The 9,555-nt window shown below is 40.7% G+C and overlaps 1 long non-coding RNA gene across 2 annotated transcripts; it reads right to left on the minus strand.

Annotated features, from left to right (window-relative positions):
- Positions 1-437: 437 nt before the first annotated feature.
- LOC112662467 (uncharacterized) lies at positions 438-9,325 on the minus strand. 2 transcript variants are annotated; one of them, XR_003138600.3, is made up of 5 exons: positions 9,262-9,325; positions 7,895-7,966; positions 4,640-4,709; positions 3,897-3,989; positions 438-2,760 (listed from the first exon to the last, which is right to left on the minus strand). It is a non-coding gene; the product is annotated as an uncharacterized LOC112662467 (long non-coding RNA). The 2 variants fall into 2 exon arrangements; XR_003138601.3 differs by lacking the exon at positions 7,895-7,966 and having other exon boundaries at positions 9,262-9,320.
- Between the last annotated feature and the right edge of the window lie 230 nt (positions 9,326-9,555).

Raw genomic sequence — 9,555 nt, forward strand, 5'->3', positions numbered from 1 at the left:
AAACAATAGGTTGTACTACATTGTGAAGATAACAAAATTTGCTGTCACAGTGCCTAATGAACATTCTTTACCCTATTGCCCTACGAATCTTTCAGCTCCTGGATTTCTGAAGTAAAGAAACCCAAGAGCTATTTCCTGAAAATTAGAGTTAAGTCACATCGACATTAAAAGGCTTCTGGGTCAAACTGTGTTTAGGGCCAGCCCCAGGCAATCGTAATTTAATTAAAGCAGAATAGGGAGGGAAAAAAAATAGCAGCAAGTGAAATAGTCTGAACAAAAACCTTGGTCTTAAAAATCCAATGCCTCCATCCCCAACATTTGCTATATACTTCATTTTTCTCACTTTTCTTATCTGTAAAATAGAGATAATTCATTGAACTGAAAATAACAGAGACACAAAAATAACAGTGGTCTCAACAAGGTAGAATTTTATTTCTTCAACTTGTAAAAGATCCAGAGGTAGACAGTCAAGGACTTTGGCAGCTCTGCTCTACAGAGATTTCAGACCATAGGCACCTCCTGTTGTTTTCCCTCCATGAGAGGGGTTTCTACTTCCAAGATCACCTCCAAGTCTAAGAAAGCTGCTCTAACATCAGCCTTCATACATTCAAGCCAACAGAAATAAAATTCATAGGAGGAACAAACCATCTATACCAGGTCTCTGTTGAGGAAAGTTTCTGGAAGCTTCCAAGTGACACCCCAGCTTACATCCCATTGGCCAGAATTTAGTCATATGGCCATATATATCTGCAAGGAAGGTTGGAAATTTTAGTATTGGTCTGGACAGCTATGTGTCTAGGATGGGGAGTTTTACCACTATATAAATAGTGGGGGGGGGGGGTGGAAGCTGGGGGATACCGAGCTATCTCTAACCCAAGGTATAACTCAAAGAGTTGTTATAAGAGTCTAATAAGATGATGAATGTGGAAGAGCTAGCAAAGTGCCTGGCTTATAGAAGATGTTCAATAATTTCTGGCTGAACCTGATGAACAAAAAGAGAAAATAAAGTTTCTGAGAATCTTGAACCCTCTAAAGAGTAATGAGAGTGTGCTCCCTTAGGACATGCATAGACGAAAGGATCTGAATTCCCCAGGGGCACTGATGAACCAGGTAATGACCCGTCTTTGACCTAAGCTTCTGTTCAAGTTTTCAAGAGACCAAGAAGTGCTAATTGTCTTCTGCATCTCATTCCTCCATGTCTTTGATTACACATTTTTTCTCTCCAAAATCTCCTCTTTCTCCTTCTCCACCTTGCCAAGACTCAGTCCAAATAGCACGGTCATCAAGCAGCCTTCTTAACACCCCAGGCTGGGTTAGGTGTCCTTTTTGCTGAGTTATCAGAAGTTGATGCATACTGCTGTCATAGAAGTAACTGTATTGAGATTCATAAGTTATTATAAGTTGATGTTGTCATAGCAGTAACTGTATTGAGATTCATCTGCTAATATGTCTCTGTTATTGAACTGTGAGGTCCTTGAGGGAAAAGATAAAGCCTCACACATCTTTGTATTCCCAAAACTGACCAAATCCCAGACCTCAATCCCTTATTCTCATCCAGGGAATTTGAGTACATGTTTGATGAACATTATAGGAGATTGTTGGCAAGATGACAATGTAAGGTTTTATGTACAACTTGGAAATAAAATAGATAAAAATTCTCTTCCCTGACTCCCTGATTTCTCATGGACAGAACCCAGCACATATTGGGTCCTTGGTGACTTCCTGTTCTGCCCAACTAAACAGACTGAAGATTAAAATTCATTGAGACACCAATATTCCAGAGATACTGACAAGTTTGGGAAAGACAGAAATCAAATGTAAACTCTGTATGTACACAAACTTGGATAAAGAGAGGATGGGAGAAACAAAACAAAAAAAAAATGCTTTGATGTTGTGTGTCAACTATACTCAAATTAAAAAAAGAAATTAATTACAAAAGTCAGATCTGGCTTCTTTAGGAAGTCGAAAAATTTTGGTTACCTCTAAAATTATATTACAAACAGTCAAAATTATAACAGTCAAGTAGTTATAAAATAAGAGTCATAGATTTATCCACTCCCCACTAGAATGTCTAGGGTACATCTCAGGATTAAGGCTGTTTGCAGACAGCTGATTTCAGACTATATAAATAAAAACAATGCCTAAAGGGAAAAGAAAGATATACATGGAGAGCTACTTAGAAGGCAGAGTCATGAGAACTTGGTGATCGAATAAATACAACAGAATATGGGTAAAGAAAGACATTAGGAAAACTCTAGTTTAAAATTTGAGAAAACATTAAGAAAACAAGGGAACTTTGGCTTGGGAAGAAGTCTTCATGGAGGCAGACCTATTGTTTCCATATATCAAAGACTGTATTCTATGGAAAAAAAAAAAAAAAAAAGCTGGGTTTGTTGTGTGTGATACCAAAGGTTAAAACTGGAACCGGGGTTGAAAGTTCACAAAAATTCTGCTTGAATGACATGAAGAATTTTCAGGGATCCATGGCTATTCAAAAATTAACACAAGTGTCGGCAAGAGGCAGGGAGCTTCTCTTCAAGACTGTAACTGGGGAGATGTCAGATACAGCTACTTTAGAGGCCATCTATAGATGCAGACTGCCTGCCTCTCATCTCACTTCTGGTAACATCCCAACTGTCTTTGAAGAACCACTCCTTTCCCCTCTGAGTCCATGGGAGTCGGGTGAAACTGGTTCCGCTCTGTTGCTCCCAGGCTGGTCTGGTGGCCCAAGTCTGTATGGTGAAGCGTCTCATAGAATGGCTATAAAGAGAGCATGTAATCAAAGCCAGGCAAATAAGGATCCCCCACCCCCATCTGAGTTTTTGCAGGAGTCATAGGGAAGTTTGGCTCTCTGAGCAGAGCACCTATGGTGATAGACAGAAAGCCTGGAGAGGAGGGCCAGCCAGCCACGAGCTAGGGAAAGAGATTTAGGAATGAAGACAATACACAGGAAAGCCAAGTGGAGAAGGAGAGAGACAGAGATAGAGATTCAGGAGACAAAGAGGAGAGACCAAGACAGAAGGAAAGAGAGAGATTAAGAGGGAAAGAGAAAGAAAGAGAAAGGCAAAAAGGGAGGAAGGAAAGAAAAGAGTCAGATTCAAAGAAAGAGTAACAGAGGTTGAGAGAAAGGAAGAGGAATGAGTATAGGGAGTGGAAGAGAGAGAAACCCAAAGACAGACCTGTATGTAGCTGTTCCTCAGACTGGTTGCATCTTTTTAGAGACTCAAAAAGAAAAATACCTTTTTGCTTTTAGCCAGCCAGTTTAAGACAGGCTTGTTGTCACTTGTTCCCCGCACCCCAAAGAATCCTTTCTGTGGACATTGTATAGAAAATCCAAGTATAAAATGAGAAGTGGCTCCCGACAAAAGATCAATGTCAATGAAGCTTTGAAACCAGTGTATTTTGATAACAATTAGACACTTTTAGGTTAAAAAAAATTTAAAAATAATATTTGACATGCTGTAAAGATTAAAATAAACCTGGACAATAGTGTTGGTCCTTAATGCTACCAAGAGCTTCCCAGGTATAATCTGATCCCAACCTCCGTCAGAGGGCAGAGAGAGACTGGAAGCTGGAAGTGGCAGGCCACTTGAGGCTGGTAAGGGGCAGATTTAATAATAGCAAAGGCCCTAACTGGGCACAGGGCGCAGTCACGTACACCATGCAGGTGTTCTCAATACCACACCACTATCCCAAGGCTGTGACCTCGGAGACGCCTCTGGGAGCTGAAAGTGGGAAAGGCCAGGGGAACTCACTTTCCAAGGACAAGGGAGGGGGTGAGGAGCCTCTGGGCCCCCTGGGCCAGCTCACCAGTCAATCAGCCTTTTTGATGATGTTCCCCAACAAATAACAACAATGAAGGTATCTTCTGTCATAATGGTACTTAGGGTACTTACCAAGCACCTTGTAATGCATCAGAGGGGAGCACATTTCTCTCCTGATTCTGGTGATTATTTGTAGAAGTTACAGCACTTCCTTTCAGGAATATACTAACGAAAACGGAAAGGAAAAATAGACAGTAAATATGCCCAAACCCAGAACAACAGGATTGGGGTGGGAGTGGGGGAGGAGGGGGAATACAAAATACCAAAAAGCAACATTTTAATTCTAAATGCTTTGGACCTTGCAAAGCACCCTGACATTCTGATGCGGCTCTTCCTCGCTAAAGATGTCTTTCAGTGTCTTTGAGGGCCTCCCCCAAAGATCGACAGCATACTAAATAGAACTGAAACGTTCTTTATTCCACCACTGGATCATGCTTTTAATAGGAGAGTATAATCTCATTACAAGCTCTAGTAGTCATCCAGATTACGATCTTAATTGCCAGTATAGGTAAAAGTGTAATAATATATGCTTATCCTTTTTTTTTTTTTGTAATGACATAATTAAAGAAGAACAAGAAAATTTTTTCTGTGAGCCAGTCTCCTAGGCCTCAGGCTATTACAGACTTTGCCCCACTTTTAGATGTGGTATTATGTGGTATCAATTCTTCGAAAACTATACAATATTTTAAAAACACTCTTACATTTTAAGAACATCATAGAGTGGGTCATTCTGTCCCCTCCCAAAATCTCTTTCCCTCTTTTTGGAAACAGAAGATCTATGTTCATCTGCTGACCTATCATCACTTCTTACTTACCTTGACAAAATCAGTTAACATCTCTGAGATTCAGTCTTCCTCATCCATGACATGGGACTATAAATGCCTACTACACATACACATAGACCAAGAGAGGAAAAAAAAAAGTGTAAGGCTTTTACAGTTCTAAACTATTATATCACTTTAAAATGGATTTTCATTGAGTGTTTGGTATAAATGATATGCTGAGGTGACACACGTTATTTACTTTTTACTCTTCTGATATAGAACCTCAATGGAAGAGATCTTAAAAACTCCCAAGGACCAGGTACATTCCTGTGAATTAAATAGCCATCTTCTCATGATTTCTTCTGTAAACCAGGTGTCAAGCCTCTCTGGAGGAATGGATTTGAACATGTAGCCACTAGTGATACGCTAGGAATGGAAGCCAACCTCAGAGTCTTAGGGTCCAAGACTGGAATACACACAAGCTAATGATGGTAATCAGATCAAGATGGAGGAACAAACATATGCTCAATGTAGATTATGAGAGTGAGGACCAGAAGCTGGGAATGGGTCAGAAAGAAACAAGGATCCTTCAATGAGATGAGACTTTGTGGATCTAGATTGAACAAAAAATTCCTCACGACTTGTTCAAGCTTTGGACTCTATCTGGGTGATCAAACCTTTCAATATTGAGGACATTCAGGGGAAGAAGAAAAATTTTGGGGGTCATTACTACTTCCAGTAGATCCCTAACTCAGTAGGGATCTATGAAACCCAATTAGAATTATTGCGAGAACTTTTAGTAACATATGACTTCAAGTCTCTAATTTTAACTTTTCTTGTACTTCCTTCCTTCTGACCATATATCGGCACCCAGTGCATAGTCGGGGTTGAGCAAAGCTCCATCAAAAGATGAATAAATATGAATTATATAGTTCATGTGCCATGCACTGAGCTTAGCAAGGGAAATAAGAACCTTAAAAGACAGGCATGGCCCTGCCTTCATGGAACTTATGGTCTGACCATGAAGACGGGCACTTAAAAGCAATTCTTCAAGCACTACTGTGGGTAAAGCACCAGAAATAAAGGGGAAGCAGAAGCAAATGGGAGATAATTAGCTGAAAAGGGGCTGATGGAAAAATGCAGAAGCAGGAGGAAGTGCTTGGTTAGAGACTACATCCCTGGGAGGGCAAGGGGCATGGCACATGTGATCAAGGTCCAATCCAGTCATCACACCCAAGAAATGTTTCCCCTGGAGAAGCACATGTAACCTCAGTTTAAAAAGGATGGACAAAAAGGGTGCCTAGTGGTTCAGTTGGTTAAGTATCTGCCTTCAGCTCAGGTCATGATCTCAGGGTCCTGGGATCAAGCCCTGCATTGGGCTCCCTGCTCTGTGGGGAGTCCGCTTCTCCCTCTCCCTCTGCCCTTCCCCCCACTCATGTGCGCTCTCTCTCTCTCTCTATCTCTATCTCTCTCTCTCAAATAAATAAATAAAGTCCTTTTTCTATGTAAATATGGAGCACAGCAGAGCTACCAAAAGTGGCTATGTCTGTTCGCCAGCTCCAGGGGCCTTCCTTCACAAACACTGCCTGGCCCTGCAGCCAAGATAACAGGGACTGTAGATGTGGACCAAGTTAGCCAAGGGAGATTTTTCTAGACATGGCAGGGAGTGGAGAACAGGATTGAGCTCCATCAGGGCAGGTTGTCAATGGTGGGTAGTCATGTACAAAAATCAACATGTAACATAGCTAAGATTTCCTGGACACCTACAATGTGCTTAGTGCTCTTTGAAGACATATGTATATCTTAGGAGAGAATATCCGTGTGTGTGTGTGTGTGTGTGTGTGTGTGTGTGTGTGTGTGTAGAAATATTTATTTAACCTTCATAGCAATCCTATAAGGTAGGTGCTATTTTGTCCCATTTGACAGATAAGAAAACAGAGACTCAGAAAGGTAGTGAGCTGACAAAGGTCACATAGCTAGGAACAGGGCTAGGGTACAAACCAGGAAGTCTGGGCCAGAGCCCTTAGGACCAAGAACAATCACCAAGAACCAAAGTGATGCAGCAGAGAAGGGCTACTAGAAGCATCCTTCCCCTCAGTGCTTGGAGACCAGCAGCTTTTGCTGAGGCAATTGCTCTTGGGTTTCATAGCCATTCTCTCAAGACTAATACAAAAAAAAACTATTTCTAAACCCAATAGTTCATGAAACCAGGACCGTCGATACAGTGGCTTCTGCCAATCTAGGAAGAATTGGAATAACCTACATCTCACTGAATGTTTCTGAGGAACAGCTTGGTCAGGGGCAGCTGACAGGGCCTGACAGGAGCCTCCGGCAGCATCAACACAAATAATACTTCTGAATTGGAAGTAATGTGAATCTAGTGGTGGTCAGCTGTCCCAGAAATCAAATTCAGGTCCAAAGCATCTACCCTATATTAACCTTTTATGTTTCCAAATTGCAGCCTTAATCTCTTTCCATCAGCTTACTTGTAATTGCATCAGAGACCCCACAAACCTATCATTATTCCTCTCAGAGGCCCTGAGGCAAATCATTTGTGTGCTCTCTGATTGAGTGCCCTGTTAGTTAAGTGGGGAAAGGGAAAAAGCCTTCTTCACCACAATGCTGTGAAAATTCACAAGATTCCTGCACAGTGCACTTTGAAGATATGGTACTCCCTTCAAAGAAGACATGTCCCTTGATTTTCAAGATGTCCAGGATGCATGAGGAAAGGGAAAACCAATATTTTGATTCTTGCTCATAGAAGTCTTTCATTCATTCATTCAAAAAGTAATTCTTAAAAAAAAAAGTAATTCTTGGGCACTTACCATATGCTAGGCAATATGTTTGGTGCTAAGGAGCCAATGATGAGCAGAGTACACCTTAAAGCAGCTCTCAAGCAGCTGATGATCTATTTAGAGCAATGGTGCTCTGTCCTGGCTGCATATCACAATAGGCTGGGAGACTTTTAAAAAGACCGATGTCCAGTTGGCCCCACTCCAGGCCAATTAAATAAAAATCCATAAAGTTAGGCCTCTGCCATTTGTATTTTTTAATCTCCCTAAATTATTATGATAGCTAAAGACAGTTGAGAACCACTGGGGTAGAATGAATGACTTATCCTCTCTGCCTTGGCACAGCCTTTGTTAGAACAGCATTATAATTACAGACCTTTGGCACCTGTAAGAAATCCCTTTACCATTTTTGTCTATAAGACAGTCAGGTGGTCATTTGAAGCTTCTCTAAGGCATACATTGGAACTCTTGAATTGGAAAACTGGATACAGAAATAAAGCCATCAGCTACTGACCCAGACTGGTGACCCTTTGATATCCATGATTCCATGTCCTTTGAAGGGAGGGATTAACAATCACTGTATTCTCTGTAAATAGCCAAGAAACTTAACAAATGATCAATTAATATATGAAGGTAGGAATGGACATATATATATATATATATATATATATATATATATTTTTTTTTTTTTTTTTTTTTTTTTTTACTTACCTGGATACCTTTGTCCAAGAATTCCCCTCTACAATGGTCGAGAGAATGACTCCTTCTCTCTCTCTAAATCCATGTGGTTTTCGATAGGGCTACTACCCTCAATCCCTTGGCTCCAAAAAATGTCACCTGCCCCAGATCAAGCTAATGTGTAACAAAGTATACTCTTTGCCTATAACCTACACCAAGCCAATCAATGTCCATCATCAGCCTTTTGCTGAAACAAACAGATATCATTTTTGTTCATGGTTACTCTGCTGGACATATGATAAATTGAAGTTACTGGTGGGCCTGCCAGTCATCAGCTGGGAAGAATTTGGCTGAGAATAAGGTCAATGCAGATTTCTGATGATCTGAGTTGAGTACCTGGATCCAGGTAAGCCTGAACATCTACCCTTAATCTTTTCTTTATATGAACTAATAATTTCCAGTTTTTGGCCAAAGACTTTCTGAATCATATTTCATCTCTTACAGTCAAAAGGCTTTTCACTAATAAAGTGGGTAAATAAATGAATTCTCTGCTCCTTACTCTTCAGGTAGGGAAACAGCATGGCTTCTTTCCTTGTCCTCTAAATTATTGAGAAGGTTTTGGTGGCAACCAAATTGTGTCTAGTCTAGTACAGCTTTCTCCAAAATGTACTCCACAGAACATTGCATGTTCCCACATTCAAATAAGTTGAGAGTAGAATTGTTAAAAGGTATCTTTAGTGCAAAATTTCTCAAACCTGGAGTCTATCAGTGGGAACTCTAAATCTTTCACAGGAACTGAAGTATATTGCATTTTCCCAACTTATTTAAGTACAAGCTTCTTTTTCATCCTACATCTCCTGGGACTAGAGTTTTGGAGGGAGTGGCATTCAAGCTGAACCTAAAGAATGTTCTTCCTTCTGCCTGGAACACTCTTCCCACACGCTCACTCCCAAGCCTGTCCATTTCCTATTCCACAGTCACGGAGTGTAAAATTCCATTTTCTCCAAAAACTCTTTAACAGAACCACAAATGTCACCCTCCCCCAACTCCAGAGGTTATTTATACTTATCTTTTGCTCTCTTAAGCTCTATTCTTCCTATTTTATGTTATCTATCACACAGAATGATAATTATCCAATGTTTCCCACTTATTATATGGATTATATGGAGGCCATTCTACAATATGGCTGCCAATGATCCTTACCTACGGATATTCATGCTTTTGTGAATCATCTCCCACATTTACTCATGGCTGGCTATTAAATATGGCAGAAGTAAAGATGTGTGACAGGCAAGGTTAGGTCATAAAAGGCATTGCAGCTTCTGGCATGGGTTCATGAATTACTCACTCTGGGAAGAGCCAACCACTAAGGCCATGAGGATGCTTAAACATCCTCATGGAGAAACACTAGGCCTCTGGCCAAGAGCCAGCACCAACTTGCCAGTGCCTTGAGAGTATCAACTTGGAAGTAGATCTTTCAGCCCAAGGGTAGATGTT

The sequence above is a fragment of the Canis lupus genome, chromosome 13 (genome assembly GCF_003254725.2).
Source record: "Canis lupus dingo isolate Sandy chromosome 13, ASM325472v2, whole genome shotgun sequence".
Taxonomy (NCBI): Eukaryota; Metazoa; Chordata; class Mammalia; order Carnivora; family Canidae; genus Canis; species Canis lupus.